This window comes from Phocoena phocoena, chromosome 15 (assembly GCF_963924675.1).
Source record: "Phocoena phocoena chromosome 15, mPhoPho1.1, whole genome shotgun sequence".
NCBI classification, from domain to species: domain Eukaryota; kingdom Metazoa; phylum Chordata; class Mammalia; order Artiodactyla; family Phocoenidae; genus Phocoena; species Phocoena phocoena.
Genome location: NC_089233.1, coordinates 74870328 through 74886654, shown reverse-complemented (window position 1 = coordinate 74886654; position 16327 = coordinate 74870328).

Genomic DNA, 16327 nt, shown 5'->3' with positions numbered 1-16327 from the left:
AGGGATTGGATATTCTCTCTGGGAGAGAGTGAGGGGGCAGGAACATGGGGACACTTGAGGGCTGGCCAGGCCTCCTCGGGGGTAGTGATGGGGGTTGCAGATCACAAGCCTGCAGGGCTTTACTCTGGGTGGTTGGAGTGGGAGCATCAAGGAGGAAGAGTCCCAGGGCCAAAGCCAGGTTGGAGTCGCCCATTGTGGGCAGCAGAAGAGATGGTGCCTGGTGTTCTCTAGACCCCGTGATGGTGGCCCAAATCAGGCCGCAGCAGGACCAAGGAGAGTGTCAGGAAGACTGGGGAGAGAAACAGGACAAAACCAGGGATGCTCCACGGTGGCCTGTAGGCAGGCAGGTGGGTGGGAATCACGAGGGTGGGTGTCCAAGCAGGCAGCCTGGCGCAGAGTGTGGGTGTGTGTGACAGGAACACCCAGCACCACCGAGAACCAAGTGTGCTCGGAACTGGTTAAGTGCTTGATGGGAACCAATGCCTTCATTTCTCCCCAGATCCTCCTAGCTGGGTGGCTCATCACGCCCAGATGAAGTCATTGAGAAAGCAGTTTATCCAACAACTCGAAGCCCCTAGTGATGGAACTAGGGTGGCCCAGGCTCTCCCCACTCGGGCATCCTCAGGTCAGCTCAGCCTGGCATGGCCTTTCCAAAGGCAAACAGCCCAGGGTCTGAAAGAGCCCTTCACAAAGAAGGGGGTTGAGAGGGAAGAACGCGGCAAACACCACGCCTGGGCGGACTTGTGAGTGTCCTCAGCGTAGGTGGGACCAGGAAAGCAGGACCCAAGCTCCCAGGGCAAGTTTCAGGGGAATCTCTCTGCCCTTACTGAAGACAGCATGGTTCCGATGAACAAGCTACAACTCCCTGCACACAGACACCCACCCACGTGCGTGGCCTCATCCATCAGCAAGTACGCAAACGCACCCACTTGTCACCCAAAGCCTGCGAACACAAGCACGTCCCCAATTCTACTTTCTAAACATAAAGACGTGCCTGCTCGTATGTTGCAATTCATTGAACATCTCCTGAGCTCTGGAGGCTTCTTTGTAAGGCAGCCTATCAGATGCCCTGGGGAGCCAGGAAGGAGCAGGGGGCCAGGGAAGGTTGCCAGGGAGAGCAGAGTTATGCCCGGTCTTGAAGGATGAAAAGGAATTTGCCTGGAAAGTTGGGGAGACCAGTGATTCATTCATTCGTTTTGGCTTTAAGTTATACTTTTGTTTGTGAATGATCCGTTTCCTCCATAGAATAGAAGCTCCAGGATTTGTTTTTTGCTCACTGTTCTGTCTCCAGTGTCTTGAACAGGATCGGACATATATCAGTCTCTTAATAACTTCTCTTGAATGAATGAACTCATCCTCCCTGAAGGATTCTGATGAAGGTGACTTGGCTCCTATTTGATGTGATGGGTTGTTTCGAAATGTTCACAAAGGAGAAGGATACTTCTGCCCCCTTACAAAGAAGAGGATGAAATTAGTGGGGTTTTTACCTGGAGATAGTGGCTTGGAATGAGTTAGGCAGAGCCGAGGTTCGAAAGCCTGCTTTTATTTCAGAGTTATGGGAGGGGGGCAGTGTGGGAAATGGAAGAAGAAAAGGAAGGAGGGAAGGAGAAACAGAGGGAGGGAGAGAAGCAGGGTGGGGAGAAATCAAAGGGCCCCAAGACTTGAGTCTCTGAGAACTAAGTGGCCTTGCCCTGAGGCCTACTTTCCAAACATCAGCTGGGAATGAACCAGCCCAGAGGACAGAAGGGAAGATGGGAGTGTGCGGGGTTTTGAACAAATCTCTGGGTGTCGGCCGCGCAGGAACTCAGGGGCTGCACCAGAGCAGCATTTCCCCAAGTGTCACCTCTGGGTGAATTTTGTGTGGTACCCAGACGCACGCTTTTCATTTTAATAACTATTTATCAGAAATGAAAGAACTGCAATAATGTCATGATTACTACTCTCAAGGATGAGGTTATCTTCTGCGAGCCAGCCAATGTAAAGCTGGTTTGAGGAGACGTAGCTGATGATGGGCAGGTGAGATGCAGGTATGCAGCAACGGTGCTGGTGGGTGTGAATGCTGATGTTTAGGAAACACAGACCTAGGCGACATCAAAGGAAGCCTCTGGCTATGTGGTTTTTCAGGTATGACAGTACCTGTGTGACTTGAGAAGGGGCCCCCATGGAGCTCCCTGTGTCCCTCGCTGCCCTTTCAGAAGAGGAAGGAAGGGCTTCCCTGGTGGCGCAGTGGTTAAGAATCCGCCTGCCAATGCAGGGTACACGGGTTCGAGCCCTGGTCCGGGAAGATACCACATGCCGTGGAGCAACTAAGCCCATGTGCCACAACTACTGAGCCCACATGCCACAACTACTGAAGCCCGCAAGCCTAGAGCCTGTGCTCCGCAACAGGAAGCCACCGCAATGAGAAGCCCGCGCAACAAAACAAAGAGTAGCCCCCGCTCGCCGCAACTAGAGAAAGCCTGCGTGCAGCAACAAACACCCAACACAGCCAAAAATAAATAAATATATTATAAAAAAGAAGAGGGGCTTCCCTGGTGGCGCAGTGGTTGAGAATCTTCCTGCTAATGCAGGGGACACGGGTTCGAGCCCTGGTCTGGGAAGATCCCACATGCCGCGGAGCAACTGGGCCCGTGAGCCACAACTACTGAGCCTGTGCGTCTGGAGCCTGTGCTCCGCAACAAGAGAGGCTGCGATAGTGAGAGGCCCGCGCATCGCGATGAAGAGTGGCCCCCCGCTTGCCACAATTAGAGAAAGCCCTCCCACAGAAAAGAAGACCCAACACAGCAAAAATTAATTAATTAATTAATTTTTAAAAAAAGAAGAGGAAGGAAACCTAACAAGGTCTTACTGGGATGAGAGGCTGCACCTACATTCTCACAATATCATGAAGCAACCCGAGTGGATGGAACAATTCTAACGGGAAAATGCTTTAGACTCCAAATAAGGTAGACTCTGAGCCTTCGGACTGGCTGTTCCACCTCCTGGATACTCTTCCCTGCACTCCTCATTTGGTTGCTCCATCTCATTCGGGGTGTTCACTGCTGGTACCTGGTAGGGGCCCTGATATTTGCTGAACCATTGAACGAATGGCCAGGCAGTATTCTGGTTATCTGCCTCTCCCTCTTGAATGTGCATTACATGTTCAAGATATGCCAGGGTTATTCTTTTTTTCTCTGTCTTCCAGGGCAACCTGGAGGGCCTTCATATTATACCTAGAGCCGGCATCAGCATGTTTTAATAATAGGAAGTGGAGGGATGGGAGGTGGAGCTGAACATTATTTAAGCAGAACCTGCACCTACGGCCTCAGAGAGCTCATCGAAGACCCTGCCCCCACCACATCTGCCGCTGCTTTGGGTATCCTGGTCAGCCAGGCCCCCAGAGGCCAGGAGGGAAGCCCGAGTTCCTGTGGATGCCTGGCAGATTTGCTCTCAGTGTTTCCATTCAAGGAAAGGCTTTGCAAAGACAAAAGCTTCAAGGCCAGGGCCCAGCTACCCATCAAGGTTGCCAGGTTGGCAGATCTCCATGGAGATCAAAGAAGCATAGGTGTTCCTCCTCACTTCCCAGGGAGGATTAGAGAGCTGATAAACAACCTGCAATGCACAGGACAGCCCCTGACAACAGAGAAGTATCCTACCCAAAATGTCAGCACTGAGGTTGAGAAACCTTGTGAGAAGAGACTGGGGCCCCGGGGAGCAGGTGACTCAAAGCACAGCAGCAGTCCCCCTGGGGAGGACCTGCAACTGGAGTGAAAAAGTGGCCTTTGCTACTATGAGCCAGTGAAACACCTGTTTGTTATGCAGCTTGGTCTAGCCCATTCTGACTGATACAAGGTGCCTGGAGACACTTGACTGGATTTGGAACCCACCCCAACTGTGGCAGGATGAGATGCTGTGATCGATTAGTGATGTCTGCCATGGAGCAGAAAGGCAAAGTAACTCAGAGTCCTCATACTTAAACTGCTTCTGACCTATCCCGTCCTACACAGAAAGGTGCTTTGTCCAAACTCACAGAACTGACAAACTAGTGCTCAGCATGGGGCTTGGCATGTAGTAAGTGTTCCTGAAATATTTGCTGGGTGAATGAATCACCAGTGAGATTAATCAGGCCTCCAGTTATCTTTGGAGGGTACTGGGTCACATTCCCAGAGACTGCCATGCTCCCCAAATATTTTAAATCCTGGAACCGAGAACGCCACAAATTCTACTTTTCTCTTATCAACGACTGCTCATGAAAAAATATATTCTCACACCCTCATCTAAGAGGCTTGAATATAAGGTTTAAAGCGTCCTTTGCTCCAGGGTAATTTTCTCCATATGGGAATTCAACATGAGAATCTAATGCTGGCTTTTCAGGCAGCAATGATGACATGCGGAAGGTTCTGGAGGAAGGAGGAGTCATGCTCTTGGTGCTTGTGTATCACTATAGGTGGTGGAAGGCTGCTAACAGTGTCAGGCCAGCCTGGCCCTGAACGTACATCAGTCATTCAGGGAAGATGGGGTTCATCTGCACACAGGAGGGATTAATCTAGGAAGGACTCATGCTTTGCATCTTTGGAACAGAGACTAAGAGGAAAAAAGTAAATGGCCTGAGAAGCCCAGCCCAGAGCGTGTCTGACCCAGCAGAGGGAGGGGCATTTCTGTGTCACCTTTGATGGAAGCTCTTCTGGAGATGGCATCTTACAAGGAGGTCTTTTGTCAGGATTCTTTTGGCTGCAAGTGACAGAAACACAGATCAAATAGATAGAAATGAAAGAGGAGTACATTGGCTTAAGCAAAGGAAAGCTTGAGGTGTTTGTGGGATCAGGTATGGCAGGGCCCAGGGCTTAAGTGGCCTGGATTCTAGGCCACTGTCTCTCCCCATCTCTCAGCCCTGTTTTCCTCCAGGTTGGCTTGACTCTTGGCTGACAGTAATGGAAGAGATGATAAGCAGCAACCTCAGGGCTTTATCCTGCCCTCACAGCAACTGTTACAGCAAGAAAGGCCTCTTTCCCGGTTGAGCCAGCAAAGATCCCAGGGTTGGCTCTGATTGGACCAACCAGGTCATATGACCACACCCTGCTGGTAACTGAGGCCAGACAATCGATGGGCCAGGCCTGGGTTACATGCCCATCCTTGGATCCAGAGGTGGAGATAGTCCCACGCAAAGCACGTGGACTGAAGGTTGACCCCACAAAAGAGAACCTGGGTGTTGTCACCAGAAGATGAAGGAATAGATGCTGATAGTCAGAAAAACCCAATGTCCATGACATAGACCGAGGACCCCATTGTAAAAATTCCTATTCCTAGCACAAGTGCCCCTGGAGACAGCTCTTTCCTTGCCAATGAAATGTAATTTAAATTCCTTTCTCACACCAGATACGTCAAGACAGCGTGTGGCTCCTTAAGAAGGCCGAGCAGGTGCACATTGCTGGATTTTAATGCTTTGAAAACAACTTCTCTCATCTGTTTAAGCATTACTATTTCCTCCAAGAATTCAGCTCCACATGGCAAGTGTTAATACCTTATTTCTTGGGGGACTCTGCAGTCCGGAGTTGGAATTGATTGCAAACAGAATAAAATAATTTGCTTTTTATCAGCAACCTCCACAGAAACTCGTTTCCTTGGAGGAAAATGCATTTAGCCTCACCTCTCTAATCCCTCTGTCAGATTCCTAAATCACCACCCATCATTCAGCGCCACTCAGCCAGAAATGACCAACACTCCGTAATAATAAAAACAGAATTACGGTCGCTGTCACCTCCTGCTGATGACTCCTTTAGGACCAGATGGGAGTGAGATTCAGAGTCAGTGTCGTGGAGAGAAGCAAGGCCCTGTGGGTTCTGAAGTGACGGGGGCATCCCATAAGTCAGGGCTGGTGCTGGTCTCTGGGTTCCTGTTTTCCAAAGTCAGAATCAACGGGCCTTTCTTGTACCCTGAAGGTGGCGGGCAGGCTGCCGGTTTACAGACTCCCAATGGGTTTCATTTGGATTTTAGGAAATAAATAAGTCACCAAACCTAACAATCAGGAATTTCCACATCAAGATCAGTGTCTTACACTCTTCTGGAAAATTAGGGAAAGCTGAAAGCTCTGCCTTTGGCTGGGGCCTGGGAGCAATGCCCCTCTCCCCCTCCAGTTCACCACTCCCTGGGGGTCTCTTCACTGTGTCACCTGTGGGGTCAGCACCACCTGCGTCAGAGAGCCCACTCCCAGTACAGTGAGCGGCTCAGAGCTCAGACTGCAGACAGACAGACTGCCAGCCTCCGCTGCTAGCTCTGACCTGCACCAGGGGGTGACTTATTTTCGTGTGTGTCCAGGTTTCCTCATTTGTAAAATGAGTCTAATAACGGCACCTGTTACCAAGGAGAGCAAACGTGTTAAAGGACATGCAAGGCACTTAGAACCACTCCTGCACACAGGAGCGCTAAGCGTGTGGGCTGTGGCCGCATTGCTTCTGCTTTCATTTGGCCTTTGTACCATCCTCACCCTCTTGGGTCGTGCAGTGGGTTGAATTGTGGCCTCCAAGAAGACAAGTCTGAACCCTGGTACCTGCAAATGTGACCTTATTTGGAAAAAGAGTCTTTGCAGATAAAATTAAATGAAAGGTCTCAAGATGATATCATCTTGGATTAACCATTTGGGGCCTAGACCCAATGACAAGTGTCCTTATAAGAAGAAGAAGAGAAACATGGAAGAGAAGACATGTGAAGACAGAGGCAGAGATTGCGATGATGCAGCCACAAGCCAAGGGCTGCTGGAAGAAGCCAGGAAAAACGCTCCCTTAGAGAATGAGCCTAGGGAGCCTCGCCCTGCCAACACCTGGGTTTCAGGCTTCTGGCCTCTAGAACTTTAAGAGAATACATTTCTGTTGTTTTAAGCCACAAGCAAATGTGGTCATTTGCTACGGCAGCTACAGGAAACTGAGATGGGATGGCAGACCCTGCAGCTGGTACCATTTCTCACCAGCCCTGACCCAGCCCAGTGCCTGGTGCATTGGTGCTAGGCATGCCTGGTTGACTCTGGAAGACTTCTCGGTTGAGAAGACGTCATTATGCCCCACAGGATATTTGTGAGGGAGAGAGGGGTCTTTTGTAAGGAAAACTGTACTGGGACCTGGAGTACAGGGCTGGGGTCTTCCATGACCTGACAGGAAGACACACAGCGGTCGGGCTCTAGGGGGAGAAAATGTTGCTCAGGCGTTTGGAAGGGATGAAAAAGGCTTCTTGCTTCAGCCTAGTTCGTCCACCAGGACTGTACCCAGTATCTGTGTGCGGGCAGGAGCAGCTGCCTAATATGCAGGGCCCAGTGCAAACGTGGAGCCCCTAAAGAGAGTGGAGAAACAGAGAGGCTAAGTAACCTCCTGAAGGTTGCACAGCTGGCTTGTGATAAAGCTGCAGCCTGGCTCCATACTGTGGGCTGCTTACCTACTGCCCCTCAAGCAAAGAATTACCAGAAAGCTGGTACATTGCACTTCACATATGCAACGCAAATGTGTTCAAATATGAACACATTTAACCCTCGCATGTGCCCGTGGTCGAAGTTATTATTATCCTCATGTTACAGATGAGGAAACTGAGGCACAAAGCACTTAAGTCACTTGCCTAACATCACGCAGCCAGTAAGTGGCAGAGTCAGGATTTGAACCAGGGAGGCCACTCTGGGGTTCACACATAAGACCCCAGTTCTCTACAACTCCCACCGAAGAGACAGGATATTCCAATAACTAGTCCTAACTTGTTAGGCTATATTTTGACTAGTCCTAACTTCAAGTAATTGTGTCCATTTTGAGGAACTTCATGGAATTCAGTCTTGCTTTATTGATAGCATAAATGTGATCAGGAAACCACAGTGTTTTTTGCCCAAAGGGAAAAATATTACAAGAATTTGCCCCACATGGAGTTTCTTGGGAATGAGGAGGTTTTTAGGAAGAATCACCTGTGCAATGAGGCGGTAGCTTGAGTTCCTCACCTGCATTCGATCAGCACAGGCTCTGGCCCACATCTCCTTCCACTCCTGTCAGTTTCGTTCATTTATATGTTTCTTTCCAGCTCCAAGCACAGTGCCCTGTACATGCTGGTTGTTGAATGAATCTCTCCCTCTCTCTGTCTCTGCCTCTGTCTCTCTCTGCCTCTGATGTCTTGAGGCTCGTCCCATGGAACATGCCCGAGACCCCGATGCTGATCTGTCCAGGTGGAATGTGAACCAAACGGGGGCTGTGACTCGGGGCTCCCAACCCCAGTCCCATCACTCCAGGAAAAAGACGGATGGAGCCGGGGCTGTGGTGATCAGTGCCTGGATTTGAGGTCTGATTACCTATCCATGGAACGTTGATTTATAGGTAATTCTCCCTCTCCTCTAAGACTCTGGATTGCAGCTAATTTACGGACAGTCTTAAATCACCCCCTCCCCCACCATGCAGCAAAGCAAGGCGAGGCACCATCTATCATGTGCCTTCTGTAACCACTGGCTTGATTAAAATGGGGGCGGGGAAGAGAAATACTCACCTCTGTGCCGGGGCAGGAGGGCTCACGCAGGAGCTGGCTGGGTAATTCATCCAGAAACAGTGGCGGCCCCCACACACGGCCCGCTTAATTTCATGTTTGGCTGCTGGTGGGTTTTCATTTAGAGATAATATAAACAGGTTGACAGGGCCCTAATTAACTGATCTGTGGTCCTTTGGGAACAAATGGTTATTAATATTCATAAACATTTGTAACGCTCAGGCAGATGCCCGGCCCTGACATAATCATAATATGTCCTCTACCACGTGCACTTGTGATTTCCAATTTGTCTCTTGCCCATGGACCCTGGTGGGTATTGTCAGGAGCTGGTGGCCCTTTGCCAGGAGACAGGTCCATCTCTTGATCACGACATGAGTGCAAGATTTGCCAATTACCACTTGCTGGATTTTCCACAATCCTTTCTTCTTCCTGGGTGTCCCTGGCCCAGCTCTCCTCCATTCCCACCCCCCACCCCAACCCTCCTTGAGACAAGCTGAGAACCCCCTCCTCTGGGAAGCCTTCCTGGATTGATCTCTTTCCAGAGCGACTCTAAGTATGCTGTCTCTCTGTAGCATAATTCCCTGGTGCAGTATAATTGTTTACATGAGGATTTGTTGTCTGATGGTTTTAGGTTGTTTTATCCAAGAAGGTGCTGCCTCGTGAACTTTTGCTAAAATCAGTTTCTCCCTTTTGCAGTGGAATTTCATCTTGTGCAAAGTCAGCTGTACAGTGAAAATTAAATAACAACCCCTAAAGCAATAGCTGGCATCTACAGGGCTCTTTATCACATGCCGGACAATATGTTGAGTCTCTTACCTGCTTCTATTAACTGTCTCACCACAGCCGTATGTACAGGCAGGTACGAGGATCCTCACCATGTTCCAGATGAGGAAACTGAGGCACAAAGAGGCCCAGGAACTTACCCGAGATCACAAGTCAGTGAGTGGCATGGTCAAAATTACTCTGAAAAAAAAATCTCTAAAAGTACTCAGAAAGCCCAGTCTATGTGGTTTAATGCAGAGACTTTTAAACTTTATCTCAACGCATAGCATGAAATGTATCTTTCGTTGTGACCCGGTGTGCACACGTTCACAGAGATACATGTGTGGGCAGACACACATGGGACAGAATTGACAAGCCTCATAAAGTAATATTTACCTGACGATGTGTGAAGCGATCAGTTATTTCCCTCTCTAACCTATTGTCTTCCACTCTGTTCCATCCTGTTAAGAAAAATTCTGACCCACTGATTTTCTTAACCTCCTAACAGCTCACAACCTTCTGATCCGTTATGATATAGTTTGAAAAATCACTAGTGGGAAGCATGTCACACAAACATGTAAAAAAGATGTTATACGTTTTTTTTAAAAATCTTTGGAAATAGTGATACTGACACGTATTTAGGGCTTATTATGTGCCAGACGCTGTTCTTGGGACTTTTTCATTATTAACTCAATTCCTAGCACAACGCCGTGGAATATTAGGTTCAACCACATGACATTGACAATATTTGACATTTTCCTATGGAAAACGGCAATTTCATATGGTTGAAATCATGACAATTCCATTTTATACACAATAAAACTAAGGAACAGAGAGGTTAGGTAACCTGCCAAGTTTGCACAGCTGGTACGTGATGTTGCTGCGACTCACTCCCAAGTAGCCTGGCTCTAGCCCATGTCCTCCTGACCGTTGTTTGGCCAGTGCTATTTGGTCACTGACTCCTCAATGACACTGAGGAAGCTTGCAGCAGCCACGTGAATGAGCAGTGATTTCCCTCCTTGGCTTTATCCCGGGGAAAACTCTCATGGCCTCCAGTGCCTGGGGCACCCCCCTACAAATTCAAGGCCTGGCTGGATCCCCACCTAATCCAGTCCCTCTCTGCACTTCCTTTCCGCTCCACGAGCGCAGCTGAATTTGTCAGTGAGTTAAATACAGCACAGTGTGATCACCTGCTGTGCTCTCCTTGGGATTATGCTTGGGTGTCCGTCATGGGATGAATGCATAGAGAAGATCTGGCACATGTATACAATGGAATATTACTCAGCCATAAAAGGAAACGAAATTGAGCTATTTGTAATGAGGTGGATAGACCTAGAGACTGTCATACAGGGTGAAGTAAGTCAGAAAGAGAAAGACAAATACCGTATGCTAACACATGTATATGGAATTTAAGAAAAAAAATGTCATGAAGAACCTAGGGGTAAGACAGGAATAAAGACACAGACCTACTAGAGAACGGACTTGAGGATACGGGGAGGGGGAAGGGTAAGCTGTGACAAAGTGAGAGAGAGGCATGAACATATATACACTACCAAACGTAAGGTAGATAGCTAGTGGGAAGCAGCCGCATAGCACAGGGAGATCAGCTCGGTGCTTTGTGACCGCCTGGAGGGGTGGGATAGGGAGGGTGGGAGGGAGGGAGACGCAAGTGGGAGGAGATATGGGAACATATGTGTATGTATAGCTGATTCACTTTGTTATAAAGCAGAAACTAACACACCATTGTAAAGCAATTGTTCTCCAAGAAAAAAAAAGTCGTCAGAGGCTCACTGAAAAGTCAAGCCACATCCTGGACAAGAAGTACCTTTTTCAGACCTAATGCATTTATAGAAAGCTTAGAGCTGGGGGAGGCATCAGAGTTCTGATAGTCTGACTGCCCAGCACGAGTCTCAGCATCAGAACATCCTCAACACTGGATGACCCGCCCCGTCACAAAACCTTCCAGTTACACGGTGCCCCTTTACATCCAAGGCCTCATCCATCAGCTTCTGGAAATTTGAACTATATTTTGTGAGCGGTGGGGTGCTCGCTTACCATTTATTCACCTCCCCCGGGATTTTCATCTCCTCTTAAGTTTGATGGGTCTGTGAGTTACAACCAAACAGTCCAGTGGGGTAGCACCTGATGCCGGGTTTGGGCTCAGGTTCTAAAATTACTAAACAAAGGGAACATCAAGTGTAGGAGCCACTTGCATGTTCAAACCCCAGAATCGTACTCAGTGTGGGTAAATGAGCCCATCTGCAGTGGCCTTTGGCAGCTGAGACCCGATGAAGGAAGAATGGATCCATCTGCCATCTCCCCCTCCACCAGGCAGGGGCCCAGGCGGGGGGGGGGGGGGGGGGGCGCAGCAGGCTGGATTATTTGCATGCATTTAAATAGTCAATGTGTATTAGCATGACGTTTACTACTATACATATTGTAAAACTAAAGATAATCTTCCCATGTTTTGTTCTCTGTCAAGTGTATTTATTTCTGATGCAACTCTGCGGTAATCCTAACAATAGATCTGCTCTTGGGGGGACACTGATGGATTTTAAAGAGCACCGGATGGGATTGAGGAGACCCGGATGCTGTACCTCTTTCATTTACCAACTGTGTGACCTTGGAGAAGTCACCTATTTCTGAGACACAGGTCCTCTTTTTTTCCTAGAGTCTCAACTGGGGTCAATTTTGCCCACAGGGGCCATTTGGCAATGTCTGGAGACATACTTGGGGCTGTCACTACTTGGAGGGGAGGGTGCTACCGGCGTCTAGTGGGTAGAGGCGATGGATGCTGCTAAACACCCTACAATGCACAGGACAGGTCCCTACAACACAGAGTTATCCAGCCCCAGATACCAACGGCGCTGACGTTGAGAAACTCTGGTGTAGACATACAAATGGTATGAAAAATACAATATCAATGTACACTTCACTACCCGGCAGACATCAGGAGAGAGTCGAAGCTCCTGCTCTCCGTGCATGGCCCTCCCTCCCGGCAGAGGTAGCCGCTGTCCTAAAGTGCGTGATTATCATGGTCATGCATGTCTTATGTGTACACACTCCCCGTAACAAGGGAACGATAATAGCAGATCGGTCTCATTAACAGGGCTGTTACAAGGCATTTGCTACGGAAAGCCCAAGGAAGTGTCTTAAACATTCCATAGCATAAGTTATAATTTGGAATGATTACTATGACTTTATTTGCTTTGCCTATTGCCCCTTTGAGCATTCAGAGTAGAAATCATTCTGTCTCATTTGACAGAGGCAGATATGAAGCCCAGAGAGGCTGAATGACTTTTCGTCGGCTGCACAGCAAGTTAGGACCCAAGCTGGGCTCAAACTCTGGTCCTCTGAGTCAACTTCTGATTTCAAGAGTGGAGCTTGAAGACACTTTCAAAGAATTTGAACCATGGGAGTTAATAGAAGCTGATTCTGGGCCTTTCACCCCAGTTAGCAGTGCTCTCGGGTGTGTGTCAAAAGCATTTCAGTCCGATTTATTTGCCTCTCCCTAAGTTGCCATTTCATTTCGTGAAGCCGCTGCCTCTCCAGGTGGGTTGAAAATTGAAGTCTGATCCAAAGGCATTTGCCCTTTCAGGCCAGCCCCCTCCTGAGAGCGAGAGCCAGCAGGGACAGCAATTTGCCTCTCATGTTCATTTTTGTTCCTCATGAAATACGGTTAAAAAGAAACCAGTTTTTGAGAAAATGACCCAGGTGATTAGGTGAAATCCCTTCTCTTGCCTTACGCTCCTGCTGAGAAGCTGCAACCAGATTGGGGGGTGGGGGGGTCGGCAGCAGGAGTCAGGTCGGGGAGGAACCTGGGTCAGAGTTACTGCCCATCCCCCCAGGAGGTAAGTTTGGGACGCAGACCCACTTCACAGATGACCCCTATCTTATTTTTCTATTTAATCAAAGGTATGTACACACAGATTAAATGACCAAATCGTTCTATAAGATTTGTTACAGAAAAGGCATTTTCTCACTCCCCTTGCCCCAATTTTCTGGCACTCTTAGGAGACTGCTTTCAACTCTTTTAGCTGAATATGCTGGTACTTAAATCTAAATAGCATGCTTATAAAAAGTCTCCCTGTCTTGGAAGGCTAAGCAGTGACCGAGGAGATATCATCGGTTGTTACTAAGTGAAGGACACGTTCAGCTGCGTGCACAGCTGCAGCTACCTTACGCTCACGAAGCATGCAGCTAAGGGTGTTGAATGTAGAGGGAGAAGACACCTGTGTCCCCACTGGCACTGTGGAACCTACTCACCGGAAGGGCCAGGACTATAACCCAGGTCTTCTGTAACTCCCAGTGTGGCGATCGTCTTCATTGCAGTAGAGCCGATGATAAGGGTCAAGTTTCCATGGGGTTAGCAAAAGTGTCTAGTAATAATTACAGTAGTAATAGTAGTAGAAGATGCTCTTGCTTGTCTACCCAATAGCCATCACCTCTCGCTTCCTACAAACAGATCCCTGATTTTGTGTTGAGATAGGAGTTAGTGACCTCGAGATCTCTGGGAAGCTAGCCCATATTCAATCCCAGAGGATTAATTTAGTCTCTAACCACCATGGTACATCCTTTTCCCCTTTGTCAGTGATTGGTTCAGGAGTTGCCATGTGAACCTGTTCTGGTTAATGAGATGTGAGGAGAAGTATGTTGGGGACTGCCCACACCGAAAACAAAAAGAGACAAAGCCTTATGGCAAAACCTTTTACCGCTGACTCTTTCTCCCTTCTAGGGATGGGAGAGCAGAATGTTGGCAGCCACCTTGTGACCATGAGGATGCAGGTGTGAGGATGAAAAGCCAATACACTGAGAAAGGCAGAGCAGAAGTGTGGAAAGATCCTGCATCCGTGGTGATGTCACACTGCTGCTACGCCAGCCCTGAGCTCTCGGGGCTCCAGATACCTTGTTCGATGTGAGACAAGAAGGTGTTTTTAAAGCCTAAGACAGAGTTAGTCAGGGGCTCTGTAATTGCAGCCGAGTGCATTCCCATTGCTATAAGTGTCTTCCCATTTAGAGTGGGCTCTGATTGAGTGTCTCATTTCCTTGGGAGGAAATCAACAAACACTGTAGCCAGCCACAATGATGGGCCAGGGATTTCCTAGGCCCTCAGAATACAAAGATAAATTGAACTCTGTCTCTGATTTCACAAAAACTGAAAACACAAGAGAGGAAACATGCAAAATGGTTGTACTTACAATAGCTGCTACCCTATGCATCAACACTGCCCTGAACACTGGACATGTGATAACACATTTGACCCTGGGTGGAGGGGGTGGCAGGCAAAGCTGGTTGAAACAGCACCAGCCTTGCTGGACAATAGTGGCTCTGCTTCCTGTTTGTAACCAACCCGGGTCCAACATGAGTCTAGAAGCTGAACTTCAAGGGTGTGACCATTCTGAGGGTTAACGGTGGGCTGGAGCCCGAATCCCTGACCCTCTCATCTTTACTGAAATGGAGTGTGCAAGCCTCAGCGGCAATGAGGGGAAATGGCAGAACATTCCAGAAACTCCAGCTTAGGAAGACTGGAACCCACCATGCCGCATTGGACTCTTGAGTTCCAGCTCCTCTGCCCTTCGGGATGGGAACACACATCTGTTGGCCTCCACAATGTGCACGTGGCAGGAAGGGTTATAAATAAACTGTCCTCCCTCCCTCCCTGCTGCCCTCCACCCTCTGACAGCTCAGCTTGTGGTTTCCTCTCCCTTTGAAAGCCTTCCCCAGCCTGATGCAGATCCTAATTAAAACCATGCACAGCGTGACTTTTAATTAGCCTGAGCAACCCCAAGAAAGGCATCAATATTGGAGCAGGATAATTGTGCCCAGGGCCTCTACCCCAAGGAGCGGGCACAATGCCCCAGCTGGGGGAGGCCCTAGCGCCCATGCTGGGAAGGGCAACCGAGGGGTCAGGCTGGGCTCAGCCAAGCACAGTTTCACTTGGGGCAGCCTCTTTGCAGGTAGGAGGCAATGACTTTGATCAGGGGGTTTGCAGATTGATTTTATGTAAGCTAGATGGGATTTCAAACGGGTCCCAAAGGGTCTGGGGTTGGGGTGGGGGACTCTGAATCGAGATTTGGAGGAGGGAATAAATGGAAAACAAAATCCTTTCTTCCTGACAAATAAAATAATTGGGGCACAGTGATTTCTTAAAGCAGAAATCGCGCTCTTCCTGATTCCCTCAAAGCCATAGATTTTTTTCTGTGCCTTTGCTCCTGAATCAACTAGAAATGTGACTGGGCGAGGGGGACGTAACAGCTTTTTTTTTGCTCGGGAGAATTCATTAGGAATTCTGGAATGCTGACGTAAACTCACTCTGAGGGCTGCCAGCTTGAAAGTTCCTAGAACCCGAGGTGGGGGAACCCATTTAAATCTGCAGGCAGCCTTCCTGCAAAGAAACCCAGCTCAAAACGGATGCCTGGTTGTAAGCAGGACCCTGGGTGCCTTCCTAGGGCCTAGACTCTTAACAGCTCCCATGGTCCATGGAAATGTTGGCTTAAAGATGGATTTACACATCAGGGGGCAAGCCTGGGAAACCCTATAGCTAACAGGGCAGAAGAAGGTAAGTTCCACAGGTCAAAAATCATAACAGGAGTTAAAGGGAAAATGGGATTCGAATTGCCAAAAAGCAGATTTTCATAAGACACATACCTACACGTTACTATTTTGCAGATCTAGGTGTGACGTATACCGAAATCAATGTAAAAGAGTTGGCTGTTGACAATCTTTTCTCTTAAATTCTTTGTGTCTGGCTCCCTTATTTTATGACCTTGACATTTTTAAGGAGACAAGATAGATTACTCAAGTCAACAAATGGATAGGCTTCCTCAAAAGGGACATCTTATTTAACCTGAATTTCAGAAATGAGAGAGAAAGATGTTTATGTCGTAGGTGGGGATGGGGGTAGTGGGGTGGGTTCTTCACGTCATAGTTTCCAGGGCAATACAGATCTGATATGTTAGGATGACAATCTCTGCTGTCTTCAAATTCCCCAGGGTCATGAAATGCCCCTGGGCTATGCTGCTTCCAGCAACTGTCCACGTCTGGTGATCACTTCCCACCAAGAACTTCAGTGACAGGCATGAGAGCC